The sequence below is a fragment of the Equus asinus genome, chromosome 17, assembly GCF_041296235.1.
Source record: "Equus asinus isolate D_3611 breed Donkey chromosome 17, EquAss-T2T_v2, whole genome shotgun sequence".
Classification (NCBI taxonomy): Eukaryota; Metazoa; Chordata; class Mammalia; order Perissodactyla; family Equidae; genus Equus; species Equus asinus.
Genome location: NC_091806.1, coordinates 17,304,506 through 17,324,423, shown reverse-complemented (window position 1 = coordinate 17,324,423; position 19,918 = coordinate 17,304,506). Strand labels below are relative to the sequence as shown.

The 19,918-nt window shown below is 33.2% G+C and overlaps 1 pseudogene; it reads left to right on the top strand.

Moving 5' to 3' along the window:
• Positions 1 to 18,684: 18,684 nt before the first annotated feature.
• LOC139040508 (olfactory receptor 5T1-like) lies at positions 18,685 to 19,676 on the top strand (annotated as a pseudogene).
• Positions 19,677 to 19,918: the final 242 nt, after the last annotated feature.

Genomic DNA, 19,918 nt, shown 5'->3' with positions numbered 1-19,918 from the left:
AGTAGAGTGAGGTTTTATTTACTGTCCTCTCTGGAACCACATCAGTGACTACATTTCTGATAGTGGTTTGTTCCTATCTAGGAATTCTTCTCACTATCCTGAAGATGAAATCTACCGGGAGCAGATAAAAAGCCATCTGCACATGTATCTCCCACCTAATGGTAGTGACTCTTGTCTATGGAACAGTGTGATATTTACTTACCTGGGCACTAGCTCCAGCTGTCCACAGGATACAGCCAAAATCCTGTCCGTGCTGTATACCCTTTTGCTGCCAATACTAAATCTTCTGATAAACAGTGTGAGAAACACAGAAGCCAAAAAAGCAATTAAAAGAATTATTAAGAGAAAAATATTTCCTCAGTGACCATGAATTTTCAAGTATAAATATTTAAGGAATATTTATTGGTGCTACAGACAGGTACATTGTTAAATACCTTTGGAACTTGTTGGAGAAAAGAAGGATGGTATTTTAAAAGCAGCTTATGTGCAAATATATATTCATTATTGACTTCTGGATAATTATATAATAATATGTGTGTGCATATACATATATATATATGCAATACATTCTGTCAGAGAGGAGAACATTTTGCTCTACTCTCTTAAGATTACTAATTGCGGTCCTGTGAATGAAACTGACAAAAGACAGATTAACATGAGAAAAGACAAAGTCTATTCATGTGTATGTAAGAGTGCACCAAAAAAGTGTTTTACTCAATAATTAGCGATGGGGTTTATACACCTAATTTAAAAAGGGAAAGAGAGAGGGAATAAAGGGTTCCATTGCAAAAACAAGTGGACTTTTAACGGAACAAATGGGAGATAAGAAATTTTGTGATATTGTTTACGCAGGTGCAAGTGGTCCTCTCTGTTTTCTTCCTGGCAAGGAGAATTCCCCAGGGAGAGAGGATTTACGGCAGCCTCTATAGAAGTTTCTGCCTTTAGTTAGATAAAGGAATTTCTGAAAAAGCTTCTTTCTGCATCTATTGAATCCCAACTCTTTTCCGTTCAAAATAATTATACGCCACTGTGTAATTTGAATCCTTTCAATTCTAAAATTATTATTTTGAATCTCTACTAAATTCCTATATAATAAATTTACACTATATTCTAAGGTTTGGTTAGTTATAAAAGAGGATCTTCAGTTTTTATAAAGGATATAGTAGAACCAGTAGGTGACAATCACACAAACATACAAATAGAAATACATGCACATATCTTGAGAATCGATTCCAGAGAATGGACTTATTCTTCCCTCTCCTTTACAATGCTGGAAGAGCTGACCCATTTTACAGGTGAAGAAACAAAGGATCAATGTAGTTAAAAGCTTACCCAAAAGAAGACAACATCAATATTTGAGAAATAGAATTCAAACAGACATATATTCATATACTTACTCACAGGCCTCCTCCCATTTTACATAAACAATAGAATTTCCTGTATGTATTTTGTATGCCATTTTTTATCAGAACTATTAAAATCTGAATACTTAACTTTACAAAATAATTCCATGGGCACAGAAGGGTTCTTTTTATGGGAACTCCATTTCTGCCAGTTGTTTAACAGAAATACCAAAATGGCAATGCAAAGATCCTCTACTGTATCAGTACTTTGGAATTTGCTAAAAATTAGCCTTTAGAAAACTTCCATAAAACAGTAGTACCATTTAAAAGTGCTAATTTTGTTAAAGAAAATGACGATAGAACCCCATTTTCCTTATGTTCATCATTCCATATAGTGTTTATTGCTCCGCTCACTCAGACATGCATCCAAAAACCTAGTCCAGTACCGTTGTTATCACAATTGTTAAGAAAGCAAACATAGCCTTCGCTAAATGACACCTTTGCAATATGTAGGGAACAATGGTTTTCAGTTTGGGAAAAGAGTGTTTATATCTATCAAATGGAAAAATATTTAGCTCATAGCAATAAATCTTCTCTGTTAAAATCTATAAATCTATGGAATCTTATTATTATTACTTAACAATTGAATATATGTAAATTTGTAACAAAGTGAGTTAAAGCAAGTTTTACTTCATTGTCTCTATACGGTCCATATTTTCTTCCAGAATGATCCCATTGTCAAATATTTTAACTGCATATAACCATAACAGCCATGCCTTTTCCAAAAAAAATTAAGCACTGTAACTGTTATAACTAAGTTTTAAAAGCAAAACTAGTATTATGACTTAATAAAGGAATCCTTAGGACATGGCAAGCAGCTGTCTGAATGTTATCACACAATCACAGACTAAAATTTAAATCTACATTGGGGCCACGAAAGCCTCCATCTCCTGGTGTTAATACTTCAGGTTTTAATGTCATATAAAATAATATATGATATAATGATAATTTCATTTTTCTAATTGTTTCCATCTCAATATTTTTTAATAATGAAATTCTTTGACAAAACACATGGAAATATTTTTATTTTGATACTTTGCTAATTTACTTTCCAAAAGACTTATATAAAACCTAATTCTTTCATCAATGCAATTATATTTATTTAAAAGTTTAGTTATTTTACCTAATAGACATAAATAAATAATGAATGGACCTCATAATAAAATCTCAAGAATGCAAGAAAAAGTCAAAACCAATACTGTGAAAATTAATGAAGATACAATGAGCAATCACGTTCTTCCTTCCTCACATTATCACTTGATTTCATGAGAAAAAATTTGAGAACATAGAGTTTTTCTATTCTTTTTACTTGAAAGTGGACTTGAGGACATAGTCATTGGACCAAAATCAAGAAAAGGAAGGCATATTGAATCAAATATAATGGGTAAAATCAAAGGAAATGGGCATTTTGAAATATTATAGAATGACAGACGTATTGTTTTAGTAATTCCATTAAAACTATGAGGAACCCAGAAGTCTTTAAATATTTCTTACTCAAGCTGTAAATTTGTAGAGCAAATTTTCCCAGTAGTTTTAGGTAGAAATATAAAAGGACAGCAACAATTAACTTGTCAGACCTAGCAAGATGGTTTATACACAAAGATAATTTCTCCAACAATCACTAAGGGACCCTAGTCAAGAAAAGATTTCCCTGAAGTTTGCTGCATCTACGTCTTCACTTTTTGGTGATCTTGTTTGTGACAAAATTTTTATGCTTTTTATTTTTTTTCTTTTGAGGAAGATTAGCCCTGAGCTAACTACTGTCTATCTCCTCGTTTTGCTGAGGAAGACTGGCCCTGAGCTAACATCCATGCCCATCTTCCTCTACTTTATACATGGGATGCCTACCACAGCACGGCTTCTGCCAAGAGGTGTCATGTCTGCACCTGGGATCGCAACTGGCGAACCCCGGGACACCGAGAAGTGAATGTGTGAACTTAACTGCTGAGCCACCAGGCTGGCCTCTATGCTTTATAAAGTTAAACCAGTAATTTAATCTGATTTAATGGCACATGAGTATATGTAGTCTTTTTGTTTAGATCTATAACCAACCTGAAGATATATGTTTGATTTTGTTGCTGTTACAAGCCTCTGTTAGTAGTGCAATGCTAATAATAATATATTATCAATTTATATCTATGTATCTATATATAAATCTGTCTCTCTTGCTCTATAAATATATATACATATATATGTATGTCTGCAGTTTGCATGATAAGATGAAGATATTAAGGTGTTGGGTTCTACTTTAATCTACAGAGGGCAGACAATCCTCAATTAATATATGCAGTTATGGATATTACATATTTAAATGTTCCAATTTGTTTAAGTCATTTTGTATGGGAAAGCAACAAGGATGACAAAAATATGTCATATGGAGAAATGTAGAATTGAAAGGGTCAGGGAACAGATTATAATTGTCTCTTATTACTGAAGAAATGTCATGGGAAGAAGGGATTAGATTTGTTTTGTAGGGTTGAAGGAATACACTGGTAAGAATTTTAGAAATAGAAATAAATGCATGTGAAAATGAAAAAAATTTATCTTTAATGATATCTTGACTACTTGAACCTGTAGAAACATATTTCGACTCAATGTAATGAGGTTTTGCAATATATAATATCCCAAGATGGTGTGAGATTCACAGAAGATAAAGATCGCTTGCAAGATTGAAGCCAAAGATGGACAACAATTTGGGAGTAGTAGGGAGCAGCCTGAGTATCAGATGGGTGGTTATGTGTGTTGGCCTCCCAGTGTCATTCCAACAATTAGGCAGTCTGCTGATGGCTATGAAATAGATTATAACTTACGAATTTCGAAGAGCTCACAATGGCCTCTTGTTTGGCACTATGTTCTTTTGTCATATAAAACATAGAAATTTATAATTGAACGGGACCTTATAATCTGTTATTCTGATGAGAAAACCAAGTACTGAATAGAGGAAAATATATATATATATATTTTATATATATATATATATATATATATAAAATGGGTTATATTTTATATACATACACACACACACACACACACACACACACACATATATATACACAGTAGGCCTCATTACTCATTGGGTAATTAGTGGCATTCTAGTTTTCAGCCTAGTTCTCTTTTTATTGCACAGTACTACAAAGCAATTTGTTCAAAAGCTAATTATGATAACTAAGAAAGCTGAACATTCCACATAGCAGCAGGCTCCTGTATCGTTTGCTAGTTTCTGTCCTTGTTCCACACATATAGGTTTTTCTTCCATATCATTCAGTCTTGCTAAAGTTTGGGGTCATCTCAGAGATCAACCCAAGTACTTATTAAAAAAATAATACATTTGGTACCCACTCCTCTTTCACATTTTGAAATGAGGCTGGATTTGCCAGAGAAGCCTATAAGGAAGACATCGATTATTGGATAACATAAAGGCCTCAGGTGATCCTAGTCTTCCTATCTGGCCATGCCATTGAGTCCCAGGAGGTGTGGCTTGCCCCTCTAGTGTGAGGCTGAGTACATAGTGGGCACTTACTCCTCCTGGAAGCAGCTGTTGGTACAGCTCAGGAGTAGGCATGTCTTAGCCACTGCTCCCTGGCCATCCACCATACACTTGATCATCAAGGAGCCTGGAATGTGATGGCCTCTGAGCATGTTCCCAGCCCCCAGCCTCCACTCTGGTCCAAGACTCAGCTCCAGTCCACCTGAGAGGTCTGCTCTGCACAGCAGCCCTTCCCTCTCCCCTCCCCTTCCCATTCCCCTCCTCTTTCCCTTCTCTCCTTCCCCTCTCTTCCCCCTTACCTGTCCCTGCCTCTCCCCACCCCTTCACCCCCATCCCCCAGCTCCCCAGCCCAAGGAGGGGGAGTTGAGAACCTGGGGTGCTGCTGCTGCTGCTGCCTTGGTTTCTGCATGAATTTCAGCCTGGGCCTGGGTCCCAGGCTGCCTGCTGCCCCTGCTGCTTAGAGCCCATGCACTCTCTGGCCTTGGCCTCCCCTGGAGGATCCTCCAGATCATCAGATTGTAAATTTTGTTTTCATTTCCAACTCCTCTTCTGGACTGTTTATTCCTGTAAGGAAAAGACCATATCTCATTCAGCTTCACAATTCCAAGATTACTGGGAAATATAGTAGATGTGCAATACTTATTTGTTTAATAAATTGATGGGTTAATTATTTCATAGGAGTTTCTTACCTATCATGTACTAAAATATTTGATACTGAAAAGTAAATAAATAAAAGATAATAACAAAAATAAGAATTCTTCCACCTATCACAGTAAAAAAAGAAAAACACCACCTACTGGAATCAGGTTTTCAATATTTATTTAAAGTGAAGGGCATATAAACTGTAAACCAAGATATGAGGCCGTTTTCTATGCACAGTAATGAAATAAATACTAGATAACCTTTGATTTATGGAGCTCTATTAATTATGGAGCTTGGTAAGATATAAATAGTCCATGTAGGCAAGGTTACGATGAAACTGATGGTCAGGGGCAATGCTCATGGGAATTAAAACATGCCAGACCACTCTAGCATGCCTTAGGCTAATATGTAGCATGAAGTTGTAGTTTGGGCCCCAAAATACTAGTTCTGCTTATTGATCAAGAGGAAACAAATCAGTATATATTAGGCATTACTTTAAAAAAGAAAGCAAAGAAAAATCATGATTAGTGTAAATGTTCAGCAGTGAAGGACAGAGTTTAATAAATGTGTATTTATAGATATAAAATCATTTATATTAAGGACATGAGACAAATATTGATTGAATGCATATTATGTTCTCAATATCATGCAAGATGTTTTGTATGTATTATTTAATTTCATCTTCACAAACACAGGAGGCAGGTGCTACTATTGTCACTTTGCAGACACAGACAATGAGAGGATCAAAGAGACTAAGAAATTTTCACACGGTTTTAAAGCATATTCAAAGAGCAAAGCACATACAAGCTAATTTGATCATGGTTCCATTAGCAAAGCTAGAGCAATTTAAGCGAAGAACGAATGATGATAGTATTGGAAAATAACCCAAAACCAAAATACTTATCGATAAGAATATGTTGGTATAACTAACTAAATAAATACATACATAGGGAAGAAAGAACAACTCTTCCTTAGACAAGAATTTCCATTAAAAGATGTTGAAAGAATAAGGAAAATGAAAATTTGCTACCAAAACACCATAGCGATAATTGGTAGAGGCAATAGATTGATAGGATGTCAAAAAGTATAAATGAAATATTTACATAGTCTAAATTATCTTCCCCAAATGTATCTGTATATATACATGTATATATATATTTATGCATATATAAATCACAAAGATAAGAATCATAATTTTGCTGTAAAAATGTATGGCAGACACTAACTAAGTGATCAAGTTTAACATCACTAGTAGTATCACTTATTGACCTCATGTATCCTCTGATTTGATGAACAGGGCAAACATACCAATTCACTCGCAGTCTTCCCCATAGGGAATAACCTCAATTTAATCATGAGAAACCATTAGGCAAACCTAAATTGAGGGACTTTCTACCAAAGACTTGACAGGTAATCTTGAAAAGTATCACGGTCAAGAAAGAAAAGCAAAGAAAATTGGACAGTCACAGATTTCAGGAGAATAAGGAGACATCATAAATCTAATTGCAAGATGATGTTCTGGATTGGATCATGGAACAGAAAAAAAGACTTTTTGGAAAAACTGGTGAAACAATCGAATCTGTAGTTTAGTTAATGTTATTGTATCAATGCAAATTTTTTAGTGTTGATTGTACTGTGATTATGTAAGATGTTAACATATGTGAAGCTGGGCAAAGCGTATACAGAAACGCTGTATTTCTAAAAATATCTAAATAAAAAGTTAAATATAACTGATTAACTGCTGGAACTCAAAATGACTTTACAGGCAAATATGAATTCAAGAGACCAAGCATTTATTAAATGTCCATTGATCCTAGATCGTGGTCAAACATAGCCCTACACCATTTATATATGGATAGCCACTGAACCTACTAGCTCAACAAATATCAGAATATGAAAGAACTGAGACAAATATGGAATTTTTAATGAGGCAATTAACTCTAAGTAATGTGAAAGTAGAGAAACTATCATTCTCATGTTTGTAGTCCCACACAAAGCATATCTGTCATTTAGTAGCTGCTCAATAAATATATCTTGAAAGAATAAAGAAAAAGGATGGAAACTTGAGGTTTCAGATACACAACCCAATTCTTTCAAAGTATTATTTTCTCAAGACACATACTAGAGTGGAAAAAAAAATGTAGTACAGTTTCTTTTGTCCTAACATCTGAATACATTGATCATCAGTAAGAGATTCCATGGAGAAGTGTATGAGAATATGTCAGCTTAGTTTTTCTATTGGTTAGGTGGTATTTGCTCAAGCTTGTCAAATATAACTATAAGGTTACTTGTAATTGCAATTTGGGATCCTATCCAATTTGGCTCATATTGAGATGAAAGTTAATACTATACATTTTAAAGAAAAGATTATATGTATACGTGACTGTGTTTGTGTATATATAAGACACTAATACCAATACTATAAGATACTTTAAAGTATATCATTTCATTAGAAAAATTCTTAATGAACTGATTGGAAAACCTCCGATACATCTGTCTTATTTTTAAAATGCCATAGGGAGGGATGGCATGGATATTAACCAATGAGAGCTTCAGACAAGAATTTATATAGATAAGATAAAAATAAATATAAAAGAAATAAAAAACAAACTTTGATGGATATAGTGAAATCGATCTCTGTTTTAATGCAAGTAAGAGTCGCAATAAAAAGTTCCAGCCCAATACACATCTTGTCATCAGTTCAATGATAACTTGGTACAAGGAAAATTACCTAGGATTTGGAATCTGAAAATCTGTGCTCCCCATTCAGCTCCATAATTAAAAGACACCTGTGAGATTAGACTTTCCCTCCAAACTTTACTCCTATTTCAAATGGCAATAAATTTAAATGACAAAGCAGATCCAATAAGACACAGCGAGGCAGATTAATTAAATATTGGAAACAATGAATTTTTAAATAATTTACTTTAAATATGTCAATTTTTGGTGTAAATTTAAGATGCCCATATAATTGAACTTTTGTCATCACATGAATTTACTTTTAAAAATTAGCAAATATTGGGCCACAACACTAATTTTATAACTAAATCATTGAAAAACATAGTTGACTAGAGCCTTGAACTAGATATTTCATTCTTAAGCTGTATGTAGCAACTATCTTTTAATTAGTAATATGCACTTTAGCACTTTTCTATCAGGTTAAATCTAATGAAGTATATTGTGATTATGATTTTTCTTTGATGCACTTTTTATGGATTAGGGAATAAAGGAGTTTTGTGAATTGTATGATCTGCTAATACAAAAACAAAATAAAAAACAAAAAATGCACAGGGGTCTCCACAATTCCATTGACCACACTCCAGTGGGATCAATTTTGCTCTGGATAAATAACACAATGTTAAACACTTCAATTAAATTTCTATTAAAACTGTGTTTCTGTTAGATGGGCATGACAAGCAATATTAGCACATATTGAAAGGACTCAGAATTATAAAGAGAAAATTACTATTATTCTTGAACAATTTAATAATATAGAATTAACCTTTATGATTAATGTAAAGCCACTTTCAAAAATTAATAGATACAGAATACTTTAAATATCAGGGGCTCAACATTGAAACACTAAGATTGCAAAAGAGGAGAGAAATAATAAAAGCCACTTAGGGAGCTGTACGAATGGAATTTTGCACACATTATTACAGCTTATAAGTACCAGAGCCAAGATTCCATCCTAGGCCTCATTCATGGTGCATGTACTTTTCACCATTTTTGACCACGTTTTATTATACCAAGGCTCCATTCTGAAACTGACATTTACCCTCACCATCCCCATTGAAATAAAACAAAACATGATCTTTGATGTATTTGGATTTATTTTAAGCCATTTAAACTAGAGAAACATTATGAAATAAGTAGTATTCTGAAGTGGCACCTACATTACATGGCTAGCAAAATAACCTTAAAAGAATTATTATTTTTCTCACTATATTAAAACATAACTCCCCAGATATTTGAATTGGTCAAATGTTTTCTTGACCTCTATGGATAAATTTCTTGATTGTTTTTACTTGGAGCTAGTCTGTTTTTTCCATCTAGAGAATGAAAGCATATACTCTATTTGCAGCATTCTCATTACTTCTACAAACATAAGTTCAGTATTTTCTATTTTCTTTGCTTTAGTCCAGAAAGTATTATTTTTCAATTCTTAGACACTATATAAACCAGATTGTGATGAATACATTCTATTCATCTATGCACTAGACAACAACTAAGGAGTTAGTACTGAGGATTTCATAACATATTTTATCTTGATATTCTAGGCCCCACCTCTTGAAACATTCTGCAAATGATCTAAAATTTTCTCTTACCTGTGGAACAACAAAGGCATGTTTAGATAAACTATGAATATGATTTTTTAAATTGGTTATATCCACTTCCTCAACTGTTGATAAAACCTACGGGAGATTTCCCCAAGGGGAATATGCCTCGATTATCTTCTTTTTCAAAATAGCATCATGATGATTTACTCAATAATAAAAAAGTAAATGGTTCTTGAATAATGTACTACATGTTGATATTTATAAAATGAATAAAGTTATCTGGTCTTCGGTTTAAAATGGTACCTTAAAAAATATATGTTTTGACACTAGATAAGAATTCTTAAGATATGAGACATATTTTTAAGTCATACCTCTGACACTGGGTTGGCATTAACTTCTCTGAGAATCAATGTCTTCACCCTGGCAATATAAGGCATTTTATATTGCAACAAGTCAGTAAAAATGGTAAATTATTAATATATAGTATAAAACCACAATATATCTCTTGCAAACTCTAGAAGATGGATTTATTGTCAATCAAATTCATTACACTTTTGCTCTGTTAAAATTATAAAGTGTGGTTTAAATGAAAAAGGATACATTTTGAGCTTATTGGAAGATTATGTTTCAAGGTAATGAGAAAAGTCCAAAAAAAGTCATAGACATGTGGAGGAGACATCAAAAATTTAAAGCTCTGTAGGACTTTATAAGTCATGTAATTCTGTGAATCCTGAATACAATCAGGAGTTTACTCAGATTACATTTATAAAATGTATTGATCAATCGATTGATAGATATGCACACACAGTAAGCACGCACGCATGCACATGTCTAGAACCAAAATAAAGAAATTTAACTTTGGTATAAGAGGGAGGCCCCGTAGAATTTTTCTTTTTCTTCAATTTTCCAGATGGTCCCCACCCCCACACAGATTCAATCAAAAGTCACAAGGGACGATGAGAGACTGAAATGGTGCTATAGGTCACTGAGTATCTCAGAAATATGCAGCACATACTCAGTTTTAAAAGTAGTGCTTACCTAGGGAGAGAAAGTGCTGAGAAGAATGTCAAATGAGTAGGGCAGACATACTAGGAAGGAAAATTTGAACAGGGATTGACCTTCTGGAAGATGGAGGACTCAGAAAGTACTCTTTTAGCAACATAGTGTCTACAGTACAGCGTGCTCCTTTGGAAGGCAAGATCTGTTTACACATAAGAAACAGCAGATAGTACTCAAGTCAAGCTTAGTTCTGAGAATTAAAGTAGATAGACAGTCATATTTTAAGGCCATCATGAAAACACGAGAGTAATTCCCTGAGCATGAAACTGGAAAAGTGACCTTGATGTATCTCCAACTTCATATGTACCTACTCCTGATAGTCAAAATGCCTGTCATATTTACACATTGAAGGAATGAAAAGATTACTATTGACCTCCATGTGATGATATTTAAATGGCAAAAAATACAAATAACCTAATAATGTTCCAAATATTACTAAATCAGGGCATAAAATGAGGCCATAAACCAATCAAATGAATATCGCATTAAAATATATCCGAAAATAATATAAAACAAAAATTTTTTAAACGACTTAAGGTTCAAGAAATACAAATATGTCAGAAATGAGTTGACAAGATGTCAGGAAGATGCGAAATTATCATTAAAATTGGAAATAGGGGGCTAGCCTGGTGGTGCAGCTGTTAAATTCGCATGTTCTGTTTCAGCAGCCCAGGGTTCCCCGGTTTGGATTCCAGGTGCAGACCTATGAGCTGCTTGTCAAGCCATGCTGTGGCAGGTGTCCCACATATAGAGTGGAGGAAGATGGGCATGGATGTTAGCTCAGAGCCAGTCTTCAGCAAAAAGAGGAGGATTGGCAGCAGATGTTAGCTCAGGGCTAATCTTCCCCCAAAAGAAAAACAAAAAAAAAAAAAAAAAAGAAAAGAAAATTGGAAAGAGTAAGCCAAAACATAGAAACAAAATAAAACTTCAGAAATCATGAGTGATTCAGAAAAATATGAGATTGAGTAGCCACTATAGGAAGCATGCTTAAGGAAAGAAGCTAGAGAGATACGAACAAACACCAATTTTAAGTAAAGAAAGAAAATTAAGATTTGATAGAAACTGATACACCTAAAGGTACTAAATTTTAATTTTAAAAATGATAAAATATGACATAAAATATAAAATTAACACAGAACAAAAATTTATAATCATCTCATTAAAAATTCTATCAGTAAAATGACAGACTGATACATAGATCATTGAAGTAATAGGGATATATTGAGTTACAATAAAAGTTACAATAAAATAAGATTTTGCTTCCTTTTTAATTTTACTGAAGAAAATATAGAGAGAAGAAAGTTTATATTTCATAGTTGTACATCTTGATGAATTTTCAAACTGAACAGAATCTGTAAACAAGACCAAGACTAAGAAGGACAACCTTGGCAACATCCAGATCCTGTCTTATCCTATTTTCTCATCATTGCCTGCCCTATAAAGATCACACTATTCCGAAGCAACAATTCATTTAGGTAACAATTTTTTGGGGTAATTAGGTAATTGTCTAGGTTAATTTAGATAATAGTTTTTTAAATATTAATTTAGGTAACAGATTTTAAAGTCACCATTATTGAATTTTAATATAAATACAGAAATTCTACTATTTAAAGGTACCAGTTATATTTAATAGACACACATAATTATGTAATCACAATCAAGTTATAGAACATTTCTATCACCCCCCAAAAAAGCCCCTCTTACCACTTTGAAGTCTGTCTCCTCCCTTTACCCTCAGTTCTGGCAAGAAGAGACATGCCAGATGTGTTCCCCATTGTTAAAATTTTGCCTTATCCAGAATGTGATACAGGTTGAATCACACTGTAGGTGAGCTTTTGAGTTTGTCTTCTTCCACTTAACAGAATGTATTTCAGATCCATCCTTCTACTCGAAAATACCAGCATTTGTTTCTGCTGACTGCCAAATAGTATTCCATTGTAATGATGTACCACAGTTTATATACTCAGTAGTTGAAGTACATTTGGATTGTTTCCAGTTTTAGAATATAGAGAATAGCACTGTTATGAATATTGTCATACAGTTCTTTGTGTAGACATATCCTGTCTTTTATCTGGGTCAATGGCACAGAGTGATGGGTACATGAGATCACATTGTAGTCTTAAATAGTATTTCCCCAATTAGAAATGATGTTGAACATTTTTTATGTACATAGTTGCAATCTATGTATCTTCTCTGTTGAAGTGTCTGTTCAAGTTTGTTCCCATTTTTTATTCCTTATATTTCCTTTTGTTTTCATATCGTTGAGTTTTTGGAGTTCTTTACATATTCTGGATTCATGATCTTTATTGAATAGCTGTTCAGCAAATATTTTGTACAAATCTGTGGTTTGTTCATTCCCTCAACAGTATTTTTAATAAGGGAAATTTTAAACATGATGAAATACAATTTATTACTATTTGCTCCAAACATTCAGGCATTTTGTGTTTTGTACAAAGATTGGTGACTAACCCATAGTAACACATGTCCATTTTTTCTCTAGAAATGTTGGAGTATTAGGTTTTATAATAAGGTCTAAGATTCATTTTCAGACAACTCTTATATGATGCAAAGAATGAGTCAATGTCTTTTTTCAGTGGCATGAGGCTACTCGACATATTTAGGGTCATTAAAAACAAAGACTGTCCGTCCTCCATGGATTTTTCTTGGAAACTTTGTCAAAAATCAATTGACTATATTGTGTGAATCTATTGCTGAAGACTCTATTCTGTTTCATTGATCTAATGTCTATCTTTTCAGCAATGCAACTCTCTATTATTTTAGCTTTGTGGTAAATCTTGAAATCAAATTATATGAGTCCTACTTTGTTATTTTTCAAAACTGCTTTGACTTAGTTCCTTTCCCTTTTTTGTAACTTGTAGAATTACCTTGTCAACTTTTGCAGAATAATTCTAGTTTAATTTTAATTAGGGTTGCATTGGATATATACATAATTTGAGATTGCATTTAATTAATGGAAGCTTTGTTCACAATTGTGCTGCTTATCAATATCATCCTTCCTTTCTTTTTTCTTTTAAAATTCAGCTTTCATGACAAACATTCCCTATCAACTAATTGAGAATCTCTGGGTATAGAGCTTATGCATCTATGTATTTTTCATAACTTTTTGAAGAATTTCTTTAAATACGTACCCTACTACTAGTCTGCAGATTACAATATAGGGTCACCAAGACAGGAAAAGACGCTGCACAACTCAGATTTTGAACTTTAACTCTGCTAGATCCCTAATATTCTAATGTGCCATTATGTAGAATATTATAGTTATCTCTGTACTGCCCCATCTCTGCTGTCAATGCTTCCTATCCATGTATTTTACCTTATCTCCTCTATCAAATGTTCAATGAACTTAACCCACTGAGAAGTGTAGCCCACTAAAAGTTAAATAAGTATAGTAATATTTATTAAATTGTGAATCCTGTCATAGCTTATACTTTCATATTATTTCAATATGTACGTGTTTACAGAATTTTGAGAGAAGTAAACAGGTTATATTCCCAGTAAGAGGAAATTGGATTTCAAAGAATTTAAATCATCAACCCAATAGCACATAGCTATTTAGTATCACAGCTAGGTCTATGTTCTGTATCATTAGGTTTTTTTTTTTTTCCCAGTCTGATGCATATTCTTTCTCCACTGAAGAAACATTTTATACTAGAGACTAAAGTGAATTGATGTAATCATTTTTTTCACATAGTTCACTGCTCCACAACCATTCTCTTGTTTACTACAGAAAAAGACAAAATGATCTTGCTACTTTTCTGTCCCAGAAGAAAATTATTGTGTTTTCTCCCTGGAACATCCCTGTGGAATTTAAGAAGTGTTTGAGAACCTACTATAAGAGTCCAAATGCTTAGTATTCATCACACACCTTAACTGAGTGAGCAGTTCATTTCCACAGGTAAGAAGAAAGGTTTCTCCTCACTTACAAAATATTTCAGAAGTCATAACCTTGAATCTCAAACTAGATTATGTTTTAACATTTCAATGTGAGATATAAATATCTAGTTAATTCAGAGTTGAATTAAAAATTGAGTGAGAGAATTCCAGGGACCATAGCAGATATAATAGGAAAGACTCTTTATAAATTTAGGTCAGTAGATTTGTAAGTTAGAAACTTGATTTAATTGGCTTGATGGAAGCTAAAAGACAGAATAAAAGTAGTAGAAATAAGGGGCTGTATTTCAAGTTAGGAAAATTATTAAATGGAGAATACACCATTTTGGGATCATAATTTCATCTTTCTCATGGAGAGATATATACAAATTTTAAATATGTTTTACTAGTTAGCTAATTGACCGAGAAGCCACGTCCATTTTATTGTTGTTGTAGTTGTTAATATAACGGTCTTCTTAAGCTTGTGGCTTTACAAAAGAATTCAAACTCATGAGGATGTTAGTTTGTGTTGTCTCTAGGAGGTGCCATTTCCAGAATTATGGCATATCACAATGGGTCTACAATATGGTCAAGTGGAAATAGCTTAAATTTTGGAGACAGAAAAACCTGGACTTGAGTCCTGGTTCTGATAGTAAATAACTGTGACCTTGATCAGGTTATAGGTCAGGTTGGTTCTCAGTTTTCTCATCTATAAAAGGACACTGAATTAGTTAGTTTGCAGGTTGCTAGATAGATTACATAAGAAAATATTCACAAAACTTCTACCCTCTAGTAGCCGGTTAACATGTGGTAGCTGCTGTCTTAGCTTTCCTTCTTCTCAAGCTTAGTGCTTGAGGTAGTGTCCTCTTGGGTGACTTGCACTTTATGTTTTCTTAATGTATGAGAGTTGAGGAACTGATTTAATTTTAGTTTTGCAAAATTGTCACTTTTTGATAAAATTTCAATATCTTTATTTTTGTCTTTCTAGCCTGTATCTTTTAAAGTGAAATCAGTATGACATAAACACAATCAGTTCTAATTTACTTAAATATTAGTTGACAGAAACGCCTGTTTGAAAACATCTTGAATGAAGTAAATAAATCCCATACTTTTTGTCTATCCTTCTTCAATTCCCGACAGTGAAGGGAATAATTGCTCTAATGGAACAGGATAGGGAATAAGATATATCTTCACTCAGGTATGACTTTCTTATAATACACATAAAATAAGAGAAATCAGGAGTTATGAGAAATTTACATACAAAATTATCGGAGGAGTTTAAACAAATGTGCTCTTATTCTCCTGCCATGCCCAAAGTCAGAATTCATTGACAGAGATGTATTTTTAAGGTGCCCGATACGATAGAATATCGAGATTCACTGGGTTTAATCTCATGAGAAAGGGATTTTAATATATCTTAAATATCGTGCTATGTGAAAAACACATATAACTAAAACTAGAAATACTTAGCTTCTGGTTTGGTTCCCATTTATTGCTCAATGTTTTGATGAAAAACTGATTTTATAACTCCCTATAAATATTTTGTAATTAAATACAATTCGGAAGTTGTATTTCATATGTATTCATGCTTTACATATAATTAAAACCCTTTAATTTTATAAAACATATTTTAATACATCTCATATATTAGCACTCTGCAATCACATCATGTTCATAAAATTGAACAAGATAAACTTGAAAACCTGGTCAACCTTAGTTATTCTTTGATTTGGAAGGATAAAGTTAATTTTCCAAGGTTGCATTGCCGCTAGGTGCAATATCAGAGATTTTAATACAGGATTTTAGAGTCCAAATATAATGTTATTAATCTTCCACAATAGTATTATCTCAGACACCTCAGTCAGGTAAATGTTAGAATAATAATGTCACTGAAATTTCAACTGTATACAGTCAAAATGTATTTTGCAATGGATTCCTTTAGTAGACCCTCTAATAGTACACTTTGCAAAATTTGATTGTATATTTGTTTCATTTTGTTTTCATTGTGTTTCTTCCTATCTGCCAAATTTCCATTTTGTTCCTGACTCTCCTTCATTAATATTTATATATACATATATATGCCATAGATTCTAGAGATATAGAGGGGGGTGGCGCAAAGAGAATGAGGAATTTTTTAAACAGATATGAATTTTTTATCATGCTCAAATAATACATTAATACATATTTATATAAGTAATTGATAATTTTGTTATTTGATTAATGTAACCATTCAAACCAAACTAGAAATTATTAGAAGACATTTGTGTTTGTGCATTCTCGAGAGAAATGTGTGAGTTATCTGCATTTACACAGAAGTCAAAATTTAGCTTAACTATATTTTTTTAGTCTAGAATTCTGTAAGGATTAAATGGGTAAAATTTGGGGGTGGTTAGTTTCCCCACACTTGAAAAACTATTTGTTCTCTGTATTAAAAAAAAATCCTCCACATAGATCTGGGAAGGTCTTTCTGGGAAAATTAAAACGTGTAGTTTTCTTCTTCCACGAATAGATTTAAGCTAATTGTCTCACTCATTCTTGATGTATGGACAGCTCAATATGACACAAATATGATGTATTTCATGTCGTGAATATAAGTCATTTGTATATCCCTGGCTGTGTGCACTGCAGATATTTTTGTCATTTAAACAGAATTTGGTCCATGCCACACTGAAGGAAAAACCAGAATCCCAATGCTGAATTCTTGCTCCTAAACATGGTATATGCAATATTTCATTTTGTTTCAATGATGAAGACTTCAGTCCAGATACAGGTGACTCTTCAACTATTTGTTTTTTTCTTTTATGCACTTTTCTTGTTTCATATTCTGCTGAATAAGAAACCATTCAATGGCATAGGAAAATATACCAGGAATAAAACACTACTTTGTGACTTATGTAGTGAATTTATTCTTTTAGCAATAGCTTCTATAAATTTCATGATCTAAGATCAGGTGTTTTTTCTTTTATAACAGTTTTAAAGACTCCCAAAGAAACTATAATATATTAAAGGAATGACAATTATTTATATTTGACAGAAAGATATCTCAAAAATACACTCAGGGTCTTTACAAGGATAATGAGTATATGAATAGAGAGAAATCTTACATTGATATTGTTAAATTTGGAAACACATTAAGAGTATAGCAAACTATGGAGGCCTAAATGGACAACTTAGTGATATGTGTATCAATAAAGAAAACTAAAAAACGAAACAAAACCAGTGCTCTGTTACTGTTTACATGCAGGTGAATCTGCAAGCAGAATAAGATCTGCTTTCTGTTCTCCAGTGTTCCAGAAGTCCTAGTGGAATGAGATAATAGCCAAAAAAGAGAATATACAATGGTTTGGTCAGAAAATGGTACCCCACATAACAAGTTAAAATGTACATCTAACATCTCATTTTCTATTTTCTGGGCACATTTTAAAATTAAATAATTTTACATTGTTTTTCTCATGTAAATACAACTCAATTTTGTGACATAATTATGTTTACTCCCATTTTAATAATTTTGCACATTAAGGAAAGGCATTTCATGCACACGGTAGAAAATCTAGGATTTGTACTGAAATGTGCACTTTCTACTAAAATATTTTTGCATTTAAAAATTCCTATATTCATTCATCTCTGTGAATTTTAACAGAATGCAATATGAAACTAAATTGTAGTAAATTTAACAGAAAATAAACTGGAAATTAAGCCACATAAATTGGCATGTCTTTAGCATGGCAAATTTAGTCAACCCTTAATAAAATAATTCTTCAACTTAACAGGGTAATGCATTCACTTGGATCAAACTTCATCAAGGCCTATTCCTTCATTGCCAAGGATTTCGATGTGCCCTTCTAAGAAACAAACAAGAGAATATAATAGGGTGGGTTCTATTTTCAAAAACATTGTTTTAAAACCTATAAATAAAACTGAAATGTCACAGTTGACATCAGATTTATATTTATACAGGATTCAGGTGAAAAATGTGACTGAAGTTACCATGTTTATATTGATGGGATTCACAGATGATTCTGATACACAAGTTTTCCTATTTTTGCTATTTCTAGCAATCTATCTTTTTACTCTGATAGGAAATTTGGGACTGGTTGTATTGGTGATTAAGGATTCCCAGCTTCACAACCCTATGTATTGCTTTCTGAGTGTGTTATCATTCTTGGATGCCTGCCTTTCTTCAGTTGTGGGCCCAAAATTGTTGGTCAATTTCCTGTATGAGAGGAAAGCCATTTCATTCCTTGGATGTGCAGCACAGATGTTTCTCGCTGTTACTTTGGGGCCACAGAATGTTTTCTCTTGGCCTCAATGGCATATGATCGCTATGTAGCAATCTACAACCCTCTGCTGTATTCAGTTAGCATGTCTTCCAGGGTCTATGTGCCACTCATCATTGCTTCCTATATTGGTGGCATTTTGAATGCTTCAGTGCATACAGGGGCCACATTTAGCCTATCCTTTTGTGCATCCAATGAAATTAAACATTTCTTTTGTGACATCCCTCCTCTCCTTGCTATTTCTTGTGCTGACACTCACACAAATCAGCTTTTACTCTTCTACTTTGTGGGCTCTATTGAGACAGTGTCTATACTGATTGTCCTGATCTCCTATGGTTTCATTCTGGTGGAAATTCTGAAGATTCATTCTGCTGAAGGGAGACAAAAAGTATTTTCTACATGTGGTTCTCATCTAACTGGGATGTCAATTTATCATGGAACAATCCTCTTCATGTATGTGAGACCAAGTTCCAGTTACTCTTTGGACCATGACATGAGAGTGTCAACATTTTACACCCTTGTGATTCCCATGCTGAATCCCATCATCTACAGTTTAAGGAACAAAGATGTAAAAAGGGCAATGAAAAGAGTGTTTGGTAAAAATGAATGCATCAATAAAGTAGATTTTTCAAACTAACTATTGAATGGAAACTAATTAAGAATGATGTTTGTTATCTCCATATCAAGAAGTTGTGATAAAAATATTTTGCTTTAGTTTAATATCTTTCTGTACTTCAACATTTTTAGATAAAAATCATAGTTATACCTGCACCTGTGCAGTTTCCACGCATGGAGAAAAACTGTCATCTATTTGCTTCTTACTTAATTCACTCTCAGATACACACACACACATATATATACACACATATGTACATATAT